General features: G+C 40.9%; 1 pseudogene; it reads right to left on the reverse strand.

The window, feature by feature from the left end:
• Positions 1 to 1,525: 1,525 nt before the first annotated feature.
• On the reverse strand, positions 1,526 to 1,643 carry LOC126459527 (5S ribosomal RNA; annotated as a pseudogene).
• Positions 1,644 to 10,211: the final 8,568 nt, after the last annotated feature.

Here is a 10,211-nt window from a genome sequence, read left to right on the forward strand (position 1 = left end):
CCCCCCCTCTCTCATACTGCTGACATGGCACCCAGTGACGTCTTCCTCTTTCCTTTGATGAAGAAACCATCGCATAGAACAGACATTTACAGTATGATGACAATGTGGTTTCCGTGGTAAAACTTTTCCTGGGAAGCCAAAACGCATACTTCACAACTAAGGTCGCCGCAAAGTCATCCATCCTCCTAGAGCTTTTGCTACACCACTGCAGTCGATGGTCTTCTTACGACTGAGCAGAGGAACGCTCGCCTAGTTCACAGTCAAACATCAAGGCGACAGCATCATCCTAGATAGGCCAGTAGTTTATTGAATGTCTTAGGAACAACTTTTTGCAAACATTATGTCAGTCATTCTTCAAGTGAAGAATCTTTTAAATTCGTCTTTATCAGGTGATACGTTAACATTCAGAGAAAGCTGTGAATACTCAGAACATTCCTGTGGAAATGGATTGTACAAAGGTAAGTACTCAGTGTCCTCCATGAGCAAATCAAAGAACCCGCTCTTGAGCCGGCGAATGTACGAGTATTTTCGTACGGCACAACAACAGGAATTATGGTAATCAGTAGTGCTGCTGAAACTTCCTGGCAGATTAAAACTGTGTGCCCGACCGAGACTAGAACTCGGGACCTCTGCCTTTCGCGGGCAAGTGCTCTACCAACTGAGCTACCGAAGCACGACTCACGCCCGGTACTCACAGCTTTACTTCTGCCAGTACCTCGTCTCCTACCTTCCAAACTTTACAGAAGCTCTCCTGCGAACCATGCAGAACTAGCACTCCTGAAAGAAAGGATATATAGTAGTGCTGCTAGTGTCAAAATTTCTGAAGATGCGTCGAGATTGTAAAACAAATTGTGTAAATATTTGATCTGCTAAGACTAATCAATGAAACAGAAACTGAGGATTAATAAACGAAAAACGAATTGCACCATCGCACTAGAAAGATGCACACAACCCATTTCACGTCAGTGGAAAATGTATACATTCAGCAACGTAAGCTGCCGTTCCCAAAAACAGCGTTTAACAACAAGTTTAATAAATCAGAATTCCGATTTTTTAAATTTATTTTTTGCAACTATTCGTGGGGATATGGAGATCAACTGCGGCTGCGGCTAAATATAGCAGTTCATTTTCCACAGCATAAAGTCTCGACACAGTGGCGTTCGTCGTATTGGTTGAGATTGTTTCGCAAATCGCTCGTGTGTGGTGGGGTCGAGACGAGTGATCGATTGTAGCGATATCGCATGCGACGGATCGCTGCGATCCGCCGCATGTGTGTGGGTCTCTTGCGGTCGCACTCACTTCACATCTGTAAAACTCGATAAGCACTCCGTCTTCAGGCCACACTAGTGGCCTACCGGGACCATCCGACAGCTGTGTCATTTTCAGTAGAGGATGCGGATAGGAGGGGCGTGGGATCAGCACACCGCTCTCCCGGTCGTTATGATGGTATTCTTGAGCGAAACCGCTACTATTCGGTCGAGTAGCTCCTCAATTGGCATCACGAGGTTGAGTGCACCCTAAAAAATGGCAACAGCGCATGGTGGCCTGGATGGTCACCCATCCAAGTGCCGACCATGCCCGACAGCGCTTAACTTCGGTGATCTCACGGGAACCGGTGTATCCACTGCGGCAAGACCATTGCCTAATTCTACAAAACTCGATGCTATCACGAAACTTCGTAGCAGTTGACAGATGTACTGGACAAGAAGGCGTCATTTTGACATCACTCCCCAGTAAGAGTCTGGTAAAACTAGGAATGTGTAGTTGATGAACTACTGTATTTCGGGAAAGGAACTGTTCGGTACCCGCGTCCGGCCATCATGATTTAGGTCTTCCGTGATTTCCCTAAATCGCTTCAGGCCAATTCTGGGATAGTTCCTTTGAAATGGCACGGACGACTTCCTTCCCCAGCCTTCCCTAGCCCTTGGGACCGATGACCTCGTTTTTTGGCCATCTCCCCCCAAATCAACTAATCAACAAACTGTTCGGTGTGATCTTTCCTTTAGTGAACTCTTGTTCTTTTACCCGTCGTTTTCCCTACCTACTGGAAGTTAGAATGTGCATTCACGAACTTTCCCTCCCTTCATACAGAGTACGTACGCCCCACTCCAAGGACTTAAACGACCAAAGTTCTGAACCCGTAGTAATGAACTGTACGAAAAGCGTCTGATCGGAAGACCGAAGCCGTTCCATTACCTCACTTAGTTCAGTCCAGTCTCCAATTCCGATCATCCCCTCCCTTGACAGTGATTACACCTCACTGTTGTAACACGACTCCTGTTTGGTCGCACAGGTTGGTAGCAGCTGCATGCGGCACGAAGTCTTAGGGGGAAAAAAAATTGAAATATGCACACTGGATTTGTTCCCAAAGGTTATTCAGTTTTCGCAGGCAATAAACATTTGCCTTCTAACGTGTTAATTTAAAGTTCTTACAAGTGCTCATATTTATTGATACTTTAACATGGAAAATGTAGTTCATTTTAAGTAGTTCAGTAATAAGAACTATCTCAAAAGGAATGGTTTCGTAAAAAGAACGGCTTTGCCCATATCTATGTGAAAGTAGTCGCTACCCGGAGGGAACGAACTGTGCTATTTTCACACAGTTCTGGCACTACACAATGTCATATGCTTACTTGTTTGCACGGTACGGCAGGACGTTAGCATCGTTAAGGCTACGGTATACACACTGGTACTGTATTGCTAGACCGTTAAAAGTTGATAGCGGCCAGACACAAAACACCCGTGGGCCGAAGTCGACCGACTTTTACCGGCTCCAGTAGATCCAGAATTAGTCAGCTCGCATTCAGGACGTTCTGAACAAGCTATATACAGAAACTGACCCGTTTTCACTGAGTGGGAAGAGCAGGACAAGCTCTACAGACGGAACAATGCCACCGTGCCGCCGCTCGGGGCGGAAGGGTTTTAGGGGCTGCAAAATCTAAAATTTTAGTACGCTTCCTGAAGGATGGATTAAACGAGACAATGAAATGATAATACGTTGGAAATATAAATCATTCATAAAATCTAGAGTCTTACTGGAAATAAACTACCGTATTGTGAAACAGATGACAAGTGAAGCGCTGGGGCTGGTCACCTTAGGTCCGTCTTTCAAATAGGAAAATTTACTAATGGCTGTGTTGTCAACTCAATTTCTACTGTGCGTCTACAAAACACCTCAAAGGTTCCTATATCAACCTGAAAGTCCCTACAGAAGCGAAAAACTTTATAACATGGAAATAAAGATGAATGCCAGCATGTGACGGTCTAACAGTTCCTACACAGCAACCTTGAACACATATAGCAGTATCGCTGACCAAAACGATTTGTAATAAATAAATAAATAATGCGTAACACGTGCACTGCGCGTCACATGCCATGGTCTTTTGAATCCACACATTGTGATTAACAGCGTTTACACGTATAAAGATGCATGTCACATTCAGGGCCGGTTTCAGGCACAATTGACATAAGCCGCCGCTTGGGGTGCCAAGTTGAGAAGGGCACCAGAAGCGCCACACTTGGCAATATTTCCATAGAGGGCGTATCACAATCAGGAGCGACGGCTTGGATGGCCACGAGAGGTTCGCCCAAGTGCAAGATTTGCATACAGCGTGTATCACAATTACTAGCGAAAATTAACACCAATGAAAGTGTACGAGGGAAAATCGGGGAAGAGGGAGGCGCCAAATGATATGCCGCTAGTGTGGAAATATGTTCTCGAACCGGCCGTGAATAGATTTCTCCCCCACTCTCTCCCGCTGGATCTGCTATTAATACCAACTACATTCCTCTTGTTCTTGTCACGCTTCTCTAAATTAATTTTTTCTGCTTTGTCTGCAACTTCCTTTAAGTATTCCCTTTTCTTTCTCGGTGTGAAGCCGTAATCAGTAGATATTAATATTAAAATCATATGGAAAAAAAACCTGTCAAATTTTATTTTGGAGCTGAAACAACTGAACTGCACAGCACGAACTGTTGCTCCAGTTTCCTCGTATTCCACACTCGTTGCGTTTCAAGAAATTTATTTACAATTTAACTGGTAATTTTCGCTACGATAAATGAAAGTGCTTTCAGAACTGCTCGTTTCGAACCATAAATCGTGGCCATGGCATGTGGGAAAGCAAGCCTTTTCGATATTCGACCATAGCCGTTTTGCCTTTAAGAACTACGCACACACTGAATAGGCAACAGCGATACACTTGCTTTTTCAATAAATGAAACATTTGTATGTAAGTCATTCACTGTCCTATGACCTTTCACTGCTCAGGGAACGAGAAAAACTTGAACAGATTCTGATTACGTACTCTGTGGATGACATAACTTGACACAATTAATACTGGCGTTGTAACTGTGGTGTCACCGCCAGACACCACACTTGCTAGGTGGTAGCCTTTAAATCGGCCGCGGTCCGTTAGTATAAGTCGGACCCTCGTGTCGCCACTATCAGTGATTGCAGACCGAGCGCCGCCACACGGCAGGTCTAGAGAGACTTCCTAGCACTCGCCCCAGTTGTACAGCCGACTTTGCTAGCGATGGTTCACTGACAAAAGACGTCCTCATTTGCCGAGACGATAGTTAGCATAGCCTTCAGCTACGTCATTTGCTACGACCTAGCAAGGCGCCATTATCAGTTGCTATTGATCTTGTTAATCATGTACAGTCAGACCGATGTTCACCATTAATGGATTAAAGGTAAGTATTCCACCAGCTACGTCCGTTTTTTCTAAAGTCTAATTTCCTTGTCCTGTTCCAGACCTCACGCCAGCCTGCGTGAGCTAAAACGCGTGCCTTTCGGCTTCCTCTATTAAGGTGTTGGCTCTCCTGCCAACCCACAACAATAACTCAGGAGATATTTCACAGTAAACGTTTCTCTTCTGTTTCACTAATTAGTGCCCCATACATATCTCTGGTCGTAAAGATTGGTTCGTGTCAAATAGAAGTATGACTAAGTGTGGCATGGTAAGTGAAAATAAGGCATCATGGATGAATTAAAAGTTCTCCAGATCCGAAAATGCAAGCTGGGAGGGGGGGGGGGGCGGAGGGACGTTCAAATTTTGGCAAGGGGCGTCATATTCCCTGCAGCTGCCCTAGGGAAGAGTAAATAAAGTAAGCACTGTTACATAAAACCATCACTCGAATTAGCAGCAATCAGAACGCGCATTCTCTTACCGTTTGAACGCTGCTGACATGTACATATTTTCACGAAATTCACTATAGATTATAGATCACGTAAAAAAGTAAAATATGACACAATGTAAATATATTTTTCCCTCTACAGTCTAGATGGAACAAAATTTCTTATACAAATTCTATATGATTGTGCGACAGTAAATCGTGATTCACACCCAAACCTCCAGATGTCAGACACTCAGATCTGTTATAATGCCGCACTGGCTGAATTTAAAATTAGTGAAAGAAACATAAAACATGATCGCAAAAGCAACATAAGGAAAGTTAGGACATCGCTAAAATTAATTTAAACGAATTCTGATTGTCTGCTTCCTTAGGGACCTACGTCATTTTGTACGAGGACGTATCAACAAAATATTTTTGGCAAGCTTCATTAAAAAAAAATAGAACAAAAAAATGTCAATACTGTATGCAAGGCAGTAGTACTGTAAAGTAGGCCACAGTGCAACTTTTGTACTAGTTTGTGATACGCAAAGAACAGTAGAACTCTGCGATTGTGTTGTAACGGGCTCGCTATACGTACAAAATTTTATGTCAGTGATCAATTATTTCCAGTGATGCAAAATTATGTGCTCACACTCATAACCACTATTACTACTAACGGCGATTTTCCCACAAAAAATTGTTCAGCAATGTTCATGGCCCGTGACAGCGCTGGGTGGTAGCATGCTGAGCTATACGGATAAACTCTCTGCATTTATGCACAAATGTTATGTTCTCAGCTAACAATTGGTTCCGTTCCATATGCAATACTATTTAACTAATTTCTTCGAAAGGACAAGATATCTCGTTAGACGATGGGAAGTTGTCGAAAAAAATGAAGTCATAAAGACTGAGTAGTAGGTCATTCTAAGAAGGAAGAGCGAATTGATCGACTGTTGCGTTGTCGGCGGAAGTGATAAAACTTAATCGAAAATAAAACGTCAGCCTGGGTTGGCGCACGATGATTTGAGCACAGCTTTTCCTGCACAAGAGTCCACCACGTTTGATACTGGTTCCTAAGTAATTGTGTAATACACACGTATTTTGTTATTCCGGCAAGAGCGATTTCGTTTACGGGTTGAGTGAATCTCACTATCCCGCTTGAACAATCAAGGATCTGTTCTAATATAGATTCACCTTGTTCATGGACTTTATCTGTGATTACGTTTCATTTAAGCTGCCGGTCCCTCTCATGTACACATCAAAACTAAATAACTGCAGAATGCAGTCATAAAAATAACGCACATCGTGCACACATCACTGTATATGTATAGGGCAGACATAAAAAATGTGTTGCTCTCTTGCCAGCAACGTAAGAGACGTAAATTATATATATTTCTTACTAGCAATAATGAATTAGCCAGTAGTGTAATTAAAACCTCAATTGCATACAAAAGCCTTAGTTAAATTGTGGGTGTACTAAACATGGACATTGTAATTTGAGCTGTTGCGTATCATGAAATAACTGTTATTCTCTCTAAGCACAGCAAAATATTTTTGTGGCATGCGGAGGTTTAAATTGTTCTTTCATTTCACTGCCGTAAGTTCATTTCACTGCCGTAAGTCACACTTTGGCTACTCGTTATTACTTTCCAGTGCAGAAAGAAGCATCGAAATCGCGGCCTCACTACGAGCGAATGTATCGAACGCTCGACTCTCGTGATGTTGACAAGAGACGACAAAGACGAACGCATTGAAAATAGAAAGTCATTAAAAAAGAGAGGTTAACAGCAGTTTTTCACTCACAAGAATTTATTAAAGAAATAAATAAGATCACTTACGTTACTCATCAGGTATAGTGTAGTCATGCACAATACCATTTCTAGTGCAGGCACCATTCCTTTTTCCTCTGTGCCCAGGATACACTTTTAACACATCTTTTAGGAAACTTAGAAGAGGCTCACAGGATATAGACTTACCAGATAGCCTCATATTGTGAAAATATAAAAAGTAAAGCATTTACTGTAATGCGACGTTCCGTTGACAAAGCAGAAAACAAGATCCGTATTTCTCTCTTCGAGAGTCGAGCGTTCGATATATATCGCTCGTAGTGAGGCCGGGATTTCGATGTGCATCGTTTCTTGGAAATTATCTATTTTTCGGTCCTGCACAAGCAACTACATTTACAAACGAGATTTTTTAAAAAACAGGGTATCACTTTTTGAATAAAAATTCGTCCATGGGATAGAAGTTGATCAGAGGATTAGATTTAAAACTGTAGGAAAGATTTAAAACCACTCAACGTACGAAGAAAGAGAGAAATATCGAGAGAGAGAGAGAGAGAGAGAGAGAGAGAGAGAGAGAAGAGTACAACGTGAAGCTACATGAATACACGCTTGGAAGATCGATCAGATAAACGAAACGAAACGAAAATCACTCATACGGTCTGACAAACTACATTCAAATTATCTACTTGCTCGAATATTGACAACTTATCGTATTCCTTTAATATTTCAGACAAGTAAAGGTGTGCTATGTGAGGAAATCAGAGATAGAAACCAATTTCCGTACGCTTCTAGCTAGTCAACAGAGTGGATTTAATGTAAACGTAAATATCTATCAGAAAGGAAAACAAAGAACGTCAGGTTGCTAGAAGAAAAATTATTAATCAAAAAGCAAACGTTTCCAGAAAAAAGTGTTATAAAACGAAGTTACCGACAATGACTTAAAAAATCGACTAAACACGTGCCGCGTTGCAACGAACGTCATTGCTTCACGTCAACTACAGGTATGACATTATGAATCACAGCATTATATAAGAAAGATGGTAAATTTGAATGAATTTCTACTCTCAGATGTTGTGCGTTCTTCATCTGAGCCGGTTTACCAATTCCTACTTTCAAACTTAATTCCAAAGTGAATATCTTTTGATTACATTTCCTATGTTCATCGATAATGAGCTCATCGCGTATGTTTTTGATGTGCTTTCCTCAACTATCTGTCAAGAAAGACAACTTCATGCCTACTACTAGTTAGTCAATGATAATCAATCTGTGCTGGGATTTCGCTTAATGAAAGGACTTATGAATTGCTAAATACAGTGCTGTTACGGATCACGTGCATAAATGGACCATTCTCCCTGGTCTGTGATCATAACCAAAAATTCATATTCCTCTTGCTGACTTCGCTAACACACAATCTCACGTAAAATCTATTTCAGGCTACACTACAGACTCGTCACAACTAGAATTTCCATTTTTTTTAAATTTTGGTGGAGTGGGAGGGAGGAGGGGAGGTCTGTCACCTCGAGTCCAAAGTTTATTTCCCTTAAAACCGAAGATATTAAAAACACGAGACAAAAGAAATTCAAATGGTGCAATTATAACTCACCAACGAACGAAGTTTTGTCGCTTCAAAGTGTTTCAGAAATCGTGACATTGCCAAAAATCTACCAATATTGTCTGCACGAACGTTGCTTATTACAGTAATTAAACTAAAAACAGTTCTCATTTAAGCTAAAGCGTTAAGTTGCTACGCCTGTGATGGGTGTATTCCAGTCTTTTCGACTGTTTGGCGTCAGCAAGAAAGTGGGCATTTTAAAAACTGCATTAACATTTATAACGTTCCTGTTTACTCCGAAGGGTATTTAGTGTTGAAATTAGTTGACGAATTTTTTGTTCTTTACTAGTGTGTTAATGAGTTATTGTTACTCAGAAACGGTTTGCTTAAATCCAACTGATCCGATCGGTAAAGATTTAACTGTATGCCGGCTAGTTCACTGTAAATTACATTTTAGCGTACGTGTCAGGCAGTCACAGTCACTTTAAATGTTTTTATTTATTTCGCAGTTTATGCCAGCAATTATCTCCACGTGACATTAAGTAATAGCGTAATCCCAAGTGCAGAACTAGCAATTTAAAAAGGTAAAAAGGTACTCCCGACAAGTATATGAATGAAATCATTCTTGCCTGATACAGACCATCCAGTTAACTTTCGCCTGCTTCGTCTTTTACGCAGATTTAATTATTAGAACACAGCACGATTTCAGATTTCCGAACACTACAATAACAAAAGACCGACTGACAGAGGAAACAAGAGAAGACAAGAACCTAAGATAATGTTCCTTGTTTCGTGCTTCATTTGTCGTTTTCACCTTTTGGGCTGTTGGGTGCCTGCATTTCCTGCTATCAACAACTGTAATTTGTTCCAGAACTCGTAAAGCACAGAATATGATTCGTGTGCATCTGCAAATTAACTATTAAAGTAAATATATCTGTTAAAAAAAGAGCTTCAGCGTAGAATAATTCATAAACTGGTTGTCTGTTGGACAGGTTATGACTTATGTCAAATTAGGTATAGCGCACTATATTTTGTGTGCCAAGAGAAAACAAGGAAAAATTAAGACTGCAACACATGGAGAAGGGAGCTAGGATTTCATGTTATGTCGATACCTGTCATGGAAATGGCGTTCTAACACACTTTAAATTCCCCTGAAATGACCCAGGTAAACCAAGGAATGCGTAAATTAGGAGTGGTGGATCAGATTGTGAACACCACTCACCCTGAAATCGAATACAGTACTTAGTCGAAACAGATGCTTTTTAGAGTCACCAATCTGCAGGTTGATGCAACTCTTTGCCTTCTTCCAAATAATAATAATAATAATAATAATAATAATAATAATAATAATAATAATAATAAGGAAATGTACATGTGGATACCATATTATTTATTGTGCACGCGAATTAACTGTTACAGCTGCATTAACTTGAATGCAAAAAAACAAAGTAATTAACGGTTAAGAGATACAGTTCGAGGGCGGAATATTCAGATTTTTCACGAGCGTAACGATAATACATTGTCAGCTTATTTAAAGCTCGTTTGAAGAAGTTCCCTCGCCTTCCAAGTGTACATATTGAGTTTACAATATTGTATGATTAGTACTGATACGTTGCTATCAGGAGATTTTAATTTTATTGATGAATTCACAAACAATATTTCTCCATTTTTTCATAACGTTTGTTTTGCGAGGCCTTGCTTACTCGCTTGTGCTGGTCACGTAACGGATTTGTTATTCCGTGTTTACCGCTTTCATTCAA

This window comes from Schistocerca serialis, chromosome 2 (genome assembly GCF_023864345.2).
Source record: "Schistocerca serialis cubense isolate TAMUIC-IGC-003099 chromosome 2, iqSchSeri2.2, whole genome shotgun sequence".
NCBI classification, from domain to species: Eukaryota; Metazoa; Arthropoda; class Insecta; order Orthoptera; family Acrididae; genus Schistocerca; species Schistocerca serialis.